The sequence below is a fragment of the Dermacentor andersoni genome, chromosome 11, assembly GCF_023375885.2.
Source record: "Dermacentor andersoni chromosome 11, qqDerAnde1_hic_scaffold, whole genome shotgun sequence".
NCBI lineage: Eukaryota > Metazoa > Arthropoda > Arachnida > Ixodida > Ixodidae > Dermacentor > Dermacentor andersoni.
In genome coordinates, this window is record NC_092824.1 from 60,841,720 (window position 1) to 60,853,607 (window position 11,888).

The window sequence follows — 11,888 nt, forward strand, 5'->3', positions numbered from 1 at the left end:
CCGAACAGAAAGTACAAAATGGAATGGCAGTTTTTTTTTTTTTTTTTGATGGACGGATGGATGTTATGAGCATACCCTTTGGAACGGGGCGGTGAGTTGCGCCACCAAGATCTTGCTATTACACTGCTTAATGTCCTACCTAGGTTAAAAAAAAGAAAAAAAGCAACACTATGAACTCCCACAACCAAATTTTCTGATCCCCTATTGCGAACTGTGCTTTTGTACGTCTCCGTTTTTTGTCGTTTCCCTACTTTTCTTCCACCAATTCTCCAATCGCCTCTTACTAATGCCTATTGCGGACATGTTTATTTTTCCACTGCTCCCGCTAAACCCAAGGGCTTCAAGGAGGCCAGTGGTGCCGAAATCGACCACTGGGTAGACGCCTTCACATTCTAACAAAACATGCTCCATAGTTTCTCTAGCTTTACCGCAGCAACCACATGCTTCTTCTTCCTTCTTATATATCGCTTTATAGGTGCGTGTTCTAAGGGATCCAGATGTCGCTTCGAAAAGTAATGATGCTTCCCTTTGAGTTATCAGAAATTATTTCCTACCTGATTTCGTTTCTTCCTCTTAATTAGTTACATAGCGGTATAAAGTATGCCAGTTTCGCCCGAAGGTGAAACATTGAAACCAATAACAGTATTTATCGTTCCGCTAAAGGCATATCCGAGGACTGGCGGGATGAGAAGTGCTGCTAGCGGCATGGCAGGCATCACACCTCAATGCCATCATTGTCGGCAGTATGTACGCCAAACGTAATCGCCATCAAAACCAGCTGCCTGTTCGTGCACACTGAATTCCTATCTAAGCATTATTTCGTCAGATTCGCCGCATTTCTTTCATTTGGGTCACTCTTTGGGACACAAGCGCGTGCTTGCATACGTTTATGACTCCGGTTATCATTGTCCTCGTCCAGCCCAATACTTTAAATTCCTGCATTATACTGAATTCACCAAGCCACACAAGCTCTGCTATCCACAAGTGTGTTTCTTCTGAATCGGCACCAAGCTGCTTACTGGTATTCTGAGTCACTGTTTATATCCTTACTGTTATAAACCATGGATCATAATGCGTTGGTAGCACCGATTTTATGTCATTATTAAATAGCCCAACTTCCTTTCTCTAACCGTAAGCCAGAATACCAGCCACTAAACATTCCATAATCATTACCACAGTCTCCTTAGCTGTTAAAGTTCACATGTGGTTCCACAACGTGTTAAAAGGTCTGCTTCTTCTGAAATGTTTCTGAGCGATTCTTAGTCTTTAGCTTCTGAAACGCCAACGAATGTTGCTGCGCAAATGACGTCTAGACATGTCGATCACATTCACTGTATTGCAGTAATTTATTCCGTTCCAAGGAATCACACAAGGAAACCATTTACCTGGAAGCGTAAAGCACTCTCCTGGTGTAAGAAGAAAGGGAGCGAAGCAAAGTGCGTGCAGCCATTTTGCTTGCACACATATCATTATCTGGTAGTGCATTCAAATATGCTACCAATCATTACATTTACAGCCTGAAACCATTAAGAGCTACGACTCGACCGATCTCATAACATCGACCTCCCACTGTCTTGGTAAAGTAAATAAAGAATATCATTATTCGCTTGAAACCAATAACCATCAGCGTATACACGGTTATAGCTGTAAGAGAATATAAAGCGTACGCGCTAATGTTACACAAGCCGTTAAAAAAAAAAGCTACTTGAATCCGATACTGAGACCTACTGAATTCGGCCCTCCGCCTCTTTTAGCCACGAAGACAATATTTGTGTGCTTATTTTACCACTCATTAGTGAAGATAAGTAAAGAACCTCTTGCCGTTTATATTATGGCTGCGACTTTTGATGAAAAAGAAACTACTATTGCACCGAAAAAGCTTGAAAAAGTAGCAATTAGAAACACGCAAGCAGCGTTAGTAGAAGCTAAGACTAACGCGAAATCTAGGTGGCTCTTTGTTACACGCACAAAGTGGCACACAAAACAAAGTAAATTCTTGCACGACAGGATGTACACAAATAGCTACAGCGCTTCTAAAATTCAAAGACCTAAGTCAAAAGGTCCATGTAGGAGGATTTGTTGAGGAGAGCTGCTCAAATAGAACACGTGAGGACGTCCTTCAAACATACAAAGAACGCGGTTTACAGAATTCCACATTCATACAGAAACAGGCGTACTATATTTCAAACAGCATGGTGAGAGAATAAAGGTCCGAGACAGCACAGTTAGGTAAGCATGCTAGCTGAATGCAGACCACAGAGTCTTTGACACTGTACACGACATGTGCCAATAAGCAAAATTTGCAAAAGAAACGTCACAGCGAAGTTGATAGACCACGCCAAGCGGGATGCAGTTGAAGCGTTTAAAATGCATGGCAATGATCATTGACCTCGAAAACTCACGAAGAGTTACGTCTCCAGAGAACGAAATAAACAAATATTACGTACGACGCTTGCATTGCAAAGATGGCGCTGACCTGAACTACCGTGCAAGCCGTACGCGTCTCTAACACGCTGACATTTATTTTCAACTCATGCATCCATTTCGTTGCGCTTAATCAAGTTTAATGTAAATACTTGTATTTGCGCGCTTAAACGTACACCTCGCCCGTCCCCAATTTATACCAAGCCTTTTATCAAAGCAAGTTTTCTCTAATATTATGTGCTCGTAGAATAACTAGTACTTCACGTCGTATCAATTTTTTTTTTAATTCCTGGAACCTTGGGGAAAACACGCTGCACTAGTTATTTTCATCTGCAGCAGAAGTTAGAGCCAAGTGCAAGGAACAGCTGCGCAGAAAGTTCCTGCTTGACGTGCACTCAAAAAACAATGCAAGTGTACTGGCGGAAAGCCCACTTCCAGAAAGATCTTGCAGTACGAACTAGGCTAAAATATGCGAAAAGTTTTAAATAACCTATCGGACAAAATTTTAATTGCCTTCATGTACTTTCTGCGGAAATACGTATGAACCAGCGAGCTTCCCCAAGAATAGTAACACATCACACTTCTGCCAGGTGCCGCACTGCGTCATCCAAGCTCCAGGTGCTGGACAAATTCGCAGCAAACAAATTTAGGCCACCAGTTGGTGTGTTTGAGAAAGCGCTATAGCATTGTTATAGCGGTAAAAAATGATGTTATATACAATAAAAGGAAAAAACAACAAATGACGCAATGTGTCCGTAAAAGAACGCAATACCTCAACGTAAGCGCTATTTTAGTATTCAGGAAAGCTGCCGCAATGCATTTCTTTTTGTTAGCCTGTGACATTACGAACCTTTGCAAGAGCCTTTCTTGAAGCTGATAGAACAAACTAAAGCTTTCAAGTGGGCGTACATTTATAAATGCAAGAGAAGTTCGGAACAGGTGAGCCATAATATATAACATTTTCAATACACCGCCTTTCTGCGTAAAGCGCTTCGACAGAGGCTGGAGCGCATAGCAAGGGTAGAAATTTTCCCAACATAACCGGAAAACTTTCACAAAGGGAGTATTGTTCTTTATAAGATCCAGCGCATCCACTATAAGACGACTTGAAAAAATGGAAGCAATAAAGTAACGCTCCACACAGACAGAATAATGTCGCCTGCCCTGGCACTGTGTACACCATTTGGAAGATTCACGACGAGCACTGTATCGGAACTCGTTGCCTGCAAGCTACCAGCACGCAGTGGCTTCAGTTTTGAAGGATCGGTAACCGGCCAACTTCATACCAGGAGCATAACTCACCACACGTATCAACTGGCGTAGGAACAGACAATATCGCGCCCTCACCTGTTCCACAAAGTACTAAGTGATAAACGTGACAGGCCAGACAAAATTAGCAATACGAACTCTTCATAGCGTATCGCTGAATTGTTCCGTTAGCTGAGTCATGCTTGCGCGATTTTGTACCAGGAGCTCGCGCCACCGTCTTTCCCGTGCAGTGTAACCTTCCCCAAAGGTTACACTGGATAATTTTCCTCTCCCCTTACAACCGCACATATGTTGGATAACAACCAGAATTGTGAGGTGTGACAGACGAAACAGGCAGCACTGAGCAAGCTTGAACCTCTGCCGAGAGCTGAGCGATAACGTGAAAGAAGCCTACTATATTAACGGAAACCCAGCGTTCTCATTACCTAGGAGCACATTACCACGTAAGTGAGCCTATGCCTTAGTGGGGAATAAGTGTTCAGTTAAACCTTTCAGGGGAGGCACACCTACATTTCACCTACGGCGCAGCGCAAGCCCGCTTACGTTCCCCGTCCCGCGTCAGTCGCTGTGTAATGAAATGCTGTGTAATGAAAAAGCGCTGCTTAATTTAAAGAAACGTGCAGTACATGCATGCCGCGGAGTGAGATAAAAGATCGTAGCTCGAACGCGTCTTTCATTATCGCAAAAGCCAACAGTTAAAACTCGTCCAATAAATAATTACCACACCGGAAGCAAAGGTAACATAAATTCAGAAAGAAAGCGTTAAGAGAACACTAATCACATGAACTTTTAACGCCATGTCGGGCACAAAAACAGAACTAATGCAAGAAAAGATATATAATTAGCGCTGTGTAGACGATTCCTGTGTATTGAGGCTCCGGAAACCAAAAAAAAAAAAGTTAGGCAATAGCTCACTTGTCGTATCCCTTTCCAATAGATTTTCCATCTTACTGCATCCAAATAATAACTTAAGTGTCCCGCATCGTCACAAGAATTCGGTTAACATAAAACCCTTTGAGCTGGGCAGTGAGGGTTGAGCTCAGTCAAAGCAGTCATCCAGCTGACTGTAGGTGTGGCCTAGTGCGTGCGTCATTAAGCACATGACGGCACAGCCAACCGGAAGTTTGGGGCTCCACGTCATGGGAGTGCATAAAATGAGAGCGTTCCTGACGTTCCGAGTAATATAAATTGTATAATGATTTCGCATTCCCCCAGGTAAGCCGTCTTAAGTGCCTCTGCCGAATTAGTTATCTCAATTTCCGGTATCTATGTCCGCATGTAATATTTTCCTTTCGCGCCCGCTTCGGTCACGTGCAGTGGCGTAGCCAGAAATTTCGTTCGGTGGGGACTCACGTTGTAGTTCGGCCTCCTCCTCAAGAGGAAGCATTAGTTTGTGTGCTCCTATCAAAATACATGCAAAAGGAGAATTCGTTTTTCTCGGCAACCACTGCACGAATTTGACAAGTTTTGTTGCATTTAAAAGAAAAGCTTAAATTCTAGTGACTGTTTTTTTTTCGAATTTCTCATTTAGATTGACAATTCTTTATTAAAAATTGACAGAAATCGCAAATATTCAAAAATGATACTGTCAAGTTTAAACTCTGCAACTAGACAACAAAAAATGATATCACAGTTCCGTGAAATGCATGTAATAGTACATCTACAGCGGACAAAATTGATATGTTACACATGAATCTCGAGAAATGTAGTATTATGGAAATGCGGCTTTTGTAGAACCATTGTACGCAACGTAACCAATTCACGTAAGATACAAACTGACATACCAAATTTGTCCGCGTTGACTGTTATAGGTGATGCCATTTACAGAACCTCGATATCTGTTCTTGATGCAGAGCTATTAGTTTGTAAACATCGTGTTTCTACTTTCTCTAAATTTCGAATTTTTCAAGATATCTTAAACAAAATTCAGGCCCTAAATCGAAATTCCGCTTCCAACAGACACTAGAATTCAACTTTCTATCTCAAATGCAACAAACTTCATTAAAAGCGATCCAGGGGTTATCTCAGAAAACCGTTGCTGCATTTTACATATCTGAATAGATCAAGTCGGAGTTGGGCCCGAACTAAAGCTTCCTCTTAAACAATTTGTCGAGGGACCATATACATTAATAATAACTGCGTTGCCATTGCCATAGATGCTGCAAACGAGTTCTTGAACACTACGCATTGTCAAAACAAGTTAAATAATTATTTTTTTATAATAGAATATACTCTTATCTGCCAAAAATTGTACCAAAATAACTGATATTGATGCTTCCATGTTTTGTCTATATAATATGTAAAGAAAATATCACACGAACTTTCAACTACATCACTTCAAAACCAGCAAGGCATTGCACGCCGCTGATATGAAAAATGTAAAGCCCATGAAATGAACAAGTTGACGACAAATATGTTAACGAAACTTTGTCATTCAAGAACCTTGTTTACATTCTTGCACACATGCAACGACCAGCGAAAAATCTCAACGACGCTGTCATTTGCTCCGATGTATTACGCAAGAGCAGCTGTCACCGGTCCTGTATCGTGAGCAATTGCACCGAAATTATAGTCGCAACACAGAGCGCGTATAAAAAGCAGGAGTTCTGCAAAATATACGAGGGTGAGTCAAATGAAAGTGATCCAATACGAATATATGACAAATGGAATAATTTATTTAAAGGTAGCCTCCATGAGCAATTAGACATTTGTTCCGTTGAGTAACCAGTCGCGTGATTCCTGTCTCATAAAACTTCTTGGCTTACTGCTCCAAGAGTCTGCCACTGATTCGTTCACGTTATCGTAGGACAAGAATCTGGTTTCCTTGAGCTTTTTTTTTTTCAGTTGCCCCAAGATGTGGAAGTCGCAAGGCGACAGGTCTGAGCTGTATGGCAGATATTGCAGCGTTTCTCACTTGAACTTCGCCAGTTTTATATTTACCACATCAGCGATGTGGGGGCGGGCATTGTCGTGGAACAAGATGACCCCATTCGTCAATTTTCCACGTCGTTTGTTCTTAATTACGACAGGTAGCCGATCCCGCGTTTCACAATATACGAAAGAATTGATAGATTCTCAAGATTTAGCAAATTCTATCAGTAATGGCCCCTGAAGATCGAAAAAGTCAACACCTTTCCGGCGGAAATGAAGGCCTTTGCTTTCTTGAGGGTGGTGAATTCAAATGTTTCCACTGTAAGCTTTGCCGTCGTGTTTCAGGCTCGTAGTAGTCGCACAATGGTTCGTCCCCGATCACAATTGCAGAAAGAAGTCGTCCCCCTCATTGTGATACCGGATCAGATGAGTCAAGGCAGTGGCGAACTTCTCCGTCTTCTGGCGGTGGTTCAAAATCTTGGGCATCCCTTGCGCACACAAGAGCCGATAACCGCGATGTTCATTAATTATGGCCTGAACGGAACCGTGAATGATGTTCACACGCTCAGCTGGTTCATCGATGCTTATGCGCCGTTCTTGTCTCATCAGCTCATCAACCTTTGCAGTTTTGTTGGGGCTGATTGCATGGTGGCTTTGGCCCGGTCTTTGATCGTCTTTGAAACTTTCACGTCCTTCTTTGAACCGTTTGCTCCAATTCTTCAGTGGCCAACGAAGTGCAATGTTCTAGGTACACGGCAGCCCTACGACGACTAATTTCTTTTTAGGAAACACCTTCAGCTGTCAAAAACCTCACGGCACCACGCTGCTAAACTTCTGGAGCGTCCATTACGTCACGCAACCATGTTCAACCCAGTGCATCAGAGAATTAAAGAACATTTATCCTCCCACCTACGTGTCAATTTTGTAAATGAGAGATGCCTGTGTGCTACGCGCATGCTTCGCAGATAATGAACTGAACCATTATTGCGCGGGGTGGGTAGGCTCACTTTCATTTGACTCGCCCTCGTACATCAGAAATGCGAAGATACAATGTAATATACAAATGCGACGATACAGCTTGATAAAGGGCAAAAATTTGCTACTGGAAACAAAGTTTGCTGCACGTATACACAAAACCTCGCAACAAGTTATTTAAATATACGTATAAGTCTCCAATACATCTACGTATCTAAGAAAAAGTCGCGGTGTATAATCCATGAAATAAGGCAAATAAATATGTTGCACAATCATGTTCACGGAATCCTCGATTCCACCCCCACTCCATCCACTCCCCCCGATGTGTCGCCCACGACGGAAGGCGGCGCGATTCCTCTCCGCTTTTCTCCTTTGCGCACACAAGACTGAGCCACCATCATCGGCCCACCCAAGCCAACCCCTTCTACACTTTCACTCGCACATACAGCATGCGGTGCGCGGTACCGATGTTATCGCCCTTGGACTTTATGCGGAACGTGAGGGCGACGGCGACGGCAGGAATGCGCCGGTAGTGTCTGTATAATTGATAATACAATAAGAGTACCCGGCATGTGAAGCATCCCGTGGCCAATTGCGTTCATTTCCGCAAACGAAGTAACAAAATCGAACTTTCACCTTGCGACAATTCGCTGCACCACAACAATGTTTTTTATTTTTTTCTTTCGTGGGGCGTGGGCACCGAAATGAAAAAAAAAAACGCAAAGGAAAGTATCGTGGGCACAATCTAATGCCTACTTTGGGCAACTAATGTGGCTATTAAAGGAATATCGAAGAAAACACGAGACACTTGGTTCACCAAGGACCATGCGCCTACTGCTCGATATCCTACACCGGCGAGACAAGACTTTCTGGAGATGTTGCTCTCAAGCGAAAGCGGTGCAATCCGTCGAGCCCCCACAGAGATGGCGGCGAGCGACCATTGTTTCTTTTTCTCGTCTGCTAGCCAGAAACCGTCCCAAACTCCGCTAGGCAAAATGCACTCTGCTAGGCAAAAATGCACTCTGCCAGAGAAAACCGAATGTGCACCGAAGTGCGCCGCGCGGTGGTAGGGGCAGCACAAGAAAAACGCATGCGCTGTGGCTGGCTCTGGCTGCCCGCGGGTAGGGTAGCGAGAACAAACAAAACGAAGAAGCTCAATGTGTCCTCGTGAAAAAAAGTCTAAGTAGAAAAAATAAATAATGACGTAGCTACCTTTGCTGGCTTTAGTGTCTTGACATGGATGCTTTGGAGTAGGTGAAAATAAATGTTGATATTTTTCTTTGTGAGATGGCGGCAGAAATGAACCACCACAACGCTCGCCTCATCGGACCTCGCTGCGTGCTTTGTCAACTTGTTTGATAGTGCATTTATTTGGCTTGCCTTGTTGTATGTTCCGGTGTACCACTTTAGAAAAGTCAATACACCTTTGGCGTCAAATGTTTATAACAGCATTAAACCAACAAAGTTACGAAATTGAAAACCGAAAGTACAACTTTGGAAATGTCAATGCGCCTTTCACATCACAAGTTCATGAGAACTTTATACCCATAAAGTTTCAGAATTGACATCCATGCGCTCGTTAGATTCCGCGGCCTCAGCGAGATGCCGCGGCGAGCCCGTTCGCCACGAAAACGCCCTCAAAACTTTGTGCTCGGATGGGGCTGGTTGCGTTATGTGACTTCCGGTGCATGGATGTTGTCGCGAAATCACGTCCGAGTTCGCAATCTTCGCGCTGAAATGTTTTTTCGAGCGTGAAAAAGACATTCTAGACAAAATCCAGAATGATTTCCGCCGCTGGGGGTGGCTTTGGTCGGCGGTGTGTGGACAGCACGAAAAAATTTCGGGGGGGGGGGGGCTGAAGCCCCATAACTCCCCCCCCCCCCTGGCTACGCGCCTGGTCACGTGATATGGACCACAGGTGTATGTTGCTCGTCAACGAAGCTCTGCAGTCAGTTTGGGTCACTTGCGACTAGGATGCGTCTGAGTACTCATTGGCCGTGGGTGAAAAGCTCGGTTCCTAGAACGCATCCTCTATACGGGGATGTGCCACTGGGCATGTGATGTGGTCATGTGCCACTGCTTATGTGCAGCTGGGTGGGTGAAGTACTTCAATGAAGCTATTTGACGCCAATGTGGTCCACTATAAACGTGCCCCTCGCTGCGTGCACCTCCTGATTATAACCATCATAATATATTACATATACCACCATCAATTACACATAAATCATATTTTGCTAATCGTATTACCGTGGTCAATCACCTCCAAAGGATGGACGTGTCAGCAACTTTCATTTTTATTTTGTGCGTGTGCGCGTGCGTGCGTGCGTGCGTGTGTGTGTGTGTGTGTGTGTGTGTGTGTGTGTGTGTGTGTGTGTGTGTGTGTGTGTGTGTTATTGTGCAATCCTGCACAATAACAGCGGTTCAGATTTCTCTGCATATAGATGTAATCATCTGCATTAGAATGCGATATGCGCGCTCACGAAGGTTTGAGCGTGTCCCTGCAGATAGTTCAAAGTTTGTTCCAATTGATCCTACCGTGCTCTTTGAACCGCGTTTTGAAGTTTGAATTTCTATTGAGCGCTACACTTCCCTATCCCTGAAATCTTGGAAATGTATGCCAACAAACAATTATTCCCTTATTACGTTCGACAGATTGTCATAACACTTAGCAATTAGCAGATATTCTGCTTGTCGTAAATATTGGAGTAGTAATGCGATGAAGTATTCTTAAAATTAAATTAAATTATGTGGTTTTACGTGCCAAAACCACTTTCTGATTATGAGGCAGGCCGTAGTGGAGGCGTCCGGAAATTTCAACCACCTGGGGTTCTTTAACGTGCACCTAAATCTAAGTACACGGGTGTTTTCGCATTTCGCCCTTATCGAAATGCGGCCGCCATGGCCGGGATTCAATCTCGCGACCTCGTGCTCAGCAGCCTAACACCATAGCCACTGAGCAACCACGGCGGGTTGAAGTACTCTGGTCCTCTGCGGTTCCGACGTGCCTAATAGGTTTCATATGCTATCGTATGGCTGCTTAAATTTTTTTCCCAGGGACACCAGTATGTCGAAGAGCGATGTCTATATTTAGGTGGGAGGATAGATGCCGAGTTTCATCCATAAAATCAATAAAAAATGTCGACTATAAGTTTGAAAACCACCTTGCCAGCATACATAAATATTCAACCAAATAATTGTGTGACACTTATTTAACCCCACAAAAATGAAAGTGCAGTCCTCATTAGGAAAAACTGGAAACTTGAACTCCTTTTTCCTTATATCTGTGATAGAGAGTGTATTCGTATAAAAATATTCAAATGATTATTTGAGTAAAAAGTAATTATGCTAGAAACAAATAATTACTACTTGAGTTACCTAAGTTGCCATAACCTAGTATTTGCTCTAGGATATCAAAAAAAGAAAACGCTAGCTATGGGTTTCACATTTAGCCCCCAACGCCTAGATCATAATGTGAATGTACGAAAATGAGCGTAGAAATATAATACGTTGGGGGGATTTAAAGGATTTATGTTGCTAGCAAAGAAAGCAAAGCAATGAAAACGCAGACATCACTTTAAACATTGCAAGTAAGCAGATTTGCGCGCCACACAGGAATTTCTTAGCTTTTACGCGAATTTCCTCAAGTTCGCCAAGGGTGACTCACTCGTCATATTCCAATAGACTGTGTATAATTATTTAAGTGCGCAGAATTATAAGGTGCACTAGACAACGTAAGGCTCCTTGGTCTGTTCTCTAGTGCTAACCGTTCAGCTGAGTTTCGGAAGCGCATCAACTAATGTTCATTCAGCTTGGCTCTTTGACATGAAATCATAATAGCATCATCATTTTGTCATTGGCATTAATATATTCACATACAAATAATCATAGAAAAGTTGAAGTTTTTTTTTATCTTACAGCATGTTCAACTTAGGTGTTCGCAACTGTGGATAACGCCTAGTTTTGCTTACGCAAGCTCCTGATCGGGAAACCTCAGGCTCACGCTAGTTTGACACAGACGCTTTCGATACGCTGCTCCTGCGTGAAAAAAACTTGAACCCGGGTATTTTCTAAACCTGTCCTTTAGTATGAAGCTCCATTTCAATCCATACGACGTGTTGACAAAACTGTTTCCCCTTTAGGTGTCTGCTACGCGGCACAAGTTTTCGAATATTCGTGTGAAAAAAAAAGTCGACTTGAAAAGCTACAACGAGCAGCCGCACTTAACGCTGCAAAGTACTATGAACATAATTCACAACCTTTGTCGCATTCGGTACGCTTCTCTGCCTTATCCATGCGCGAAGCAAAGACCCACTCTTCCACGCAGGACAAAAGGATCTGTTCCAGCCGGC

General features: G+C 43.3%; 1 long non-coding RNA gene across 1 annotated transcript in view; it reads right to left on the reverse strand.

Annotated features, from left to right (window-relative positions):
• Window positions 1-11,888, reverse strand: part of LOC140214216 (uncharacterized) — a 359,561-nt gene that overhangs the window by 12,012 nt on the left and 335,661 nt on the right. The window lies entirely within an intron of this gene.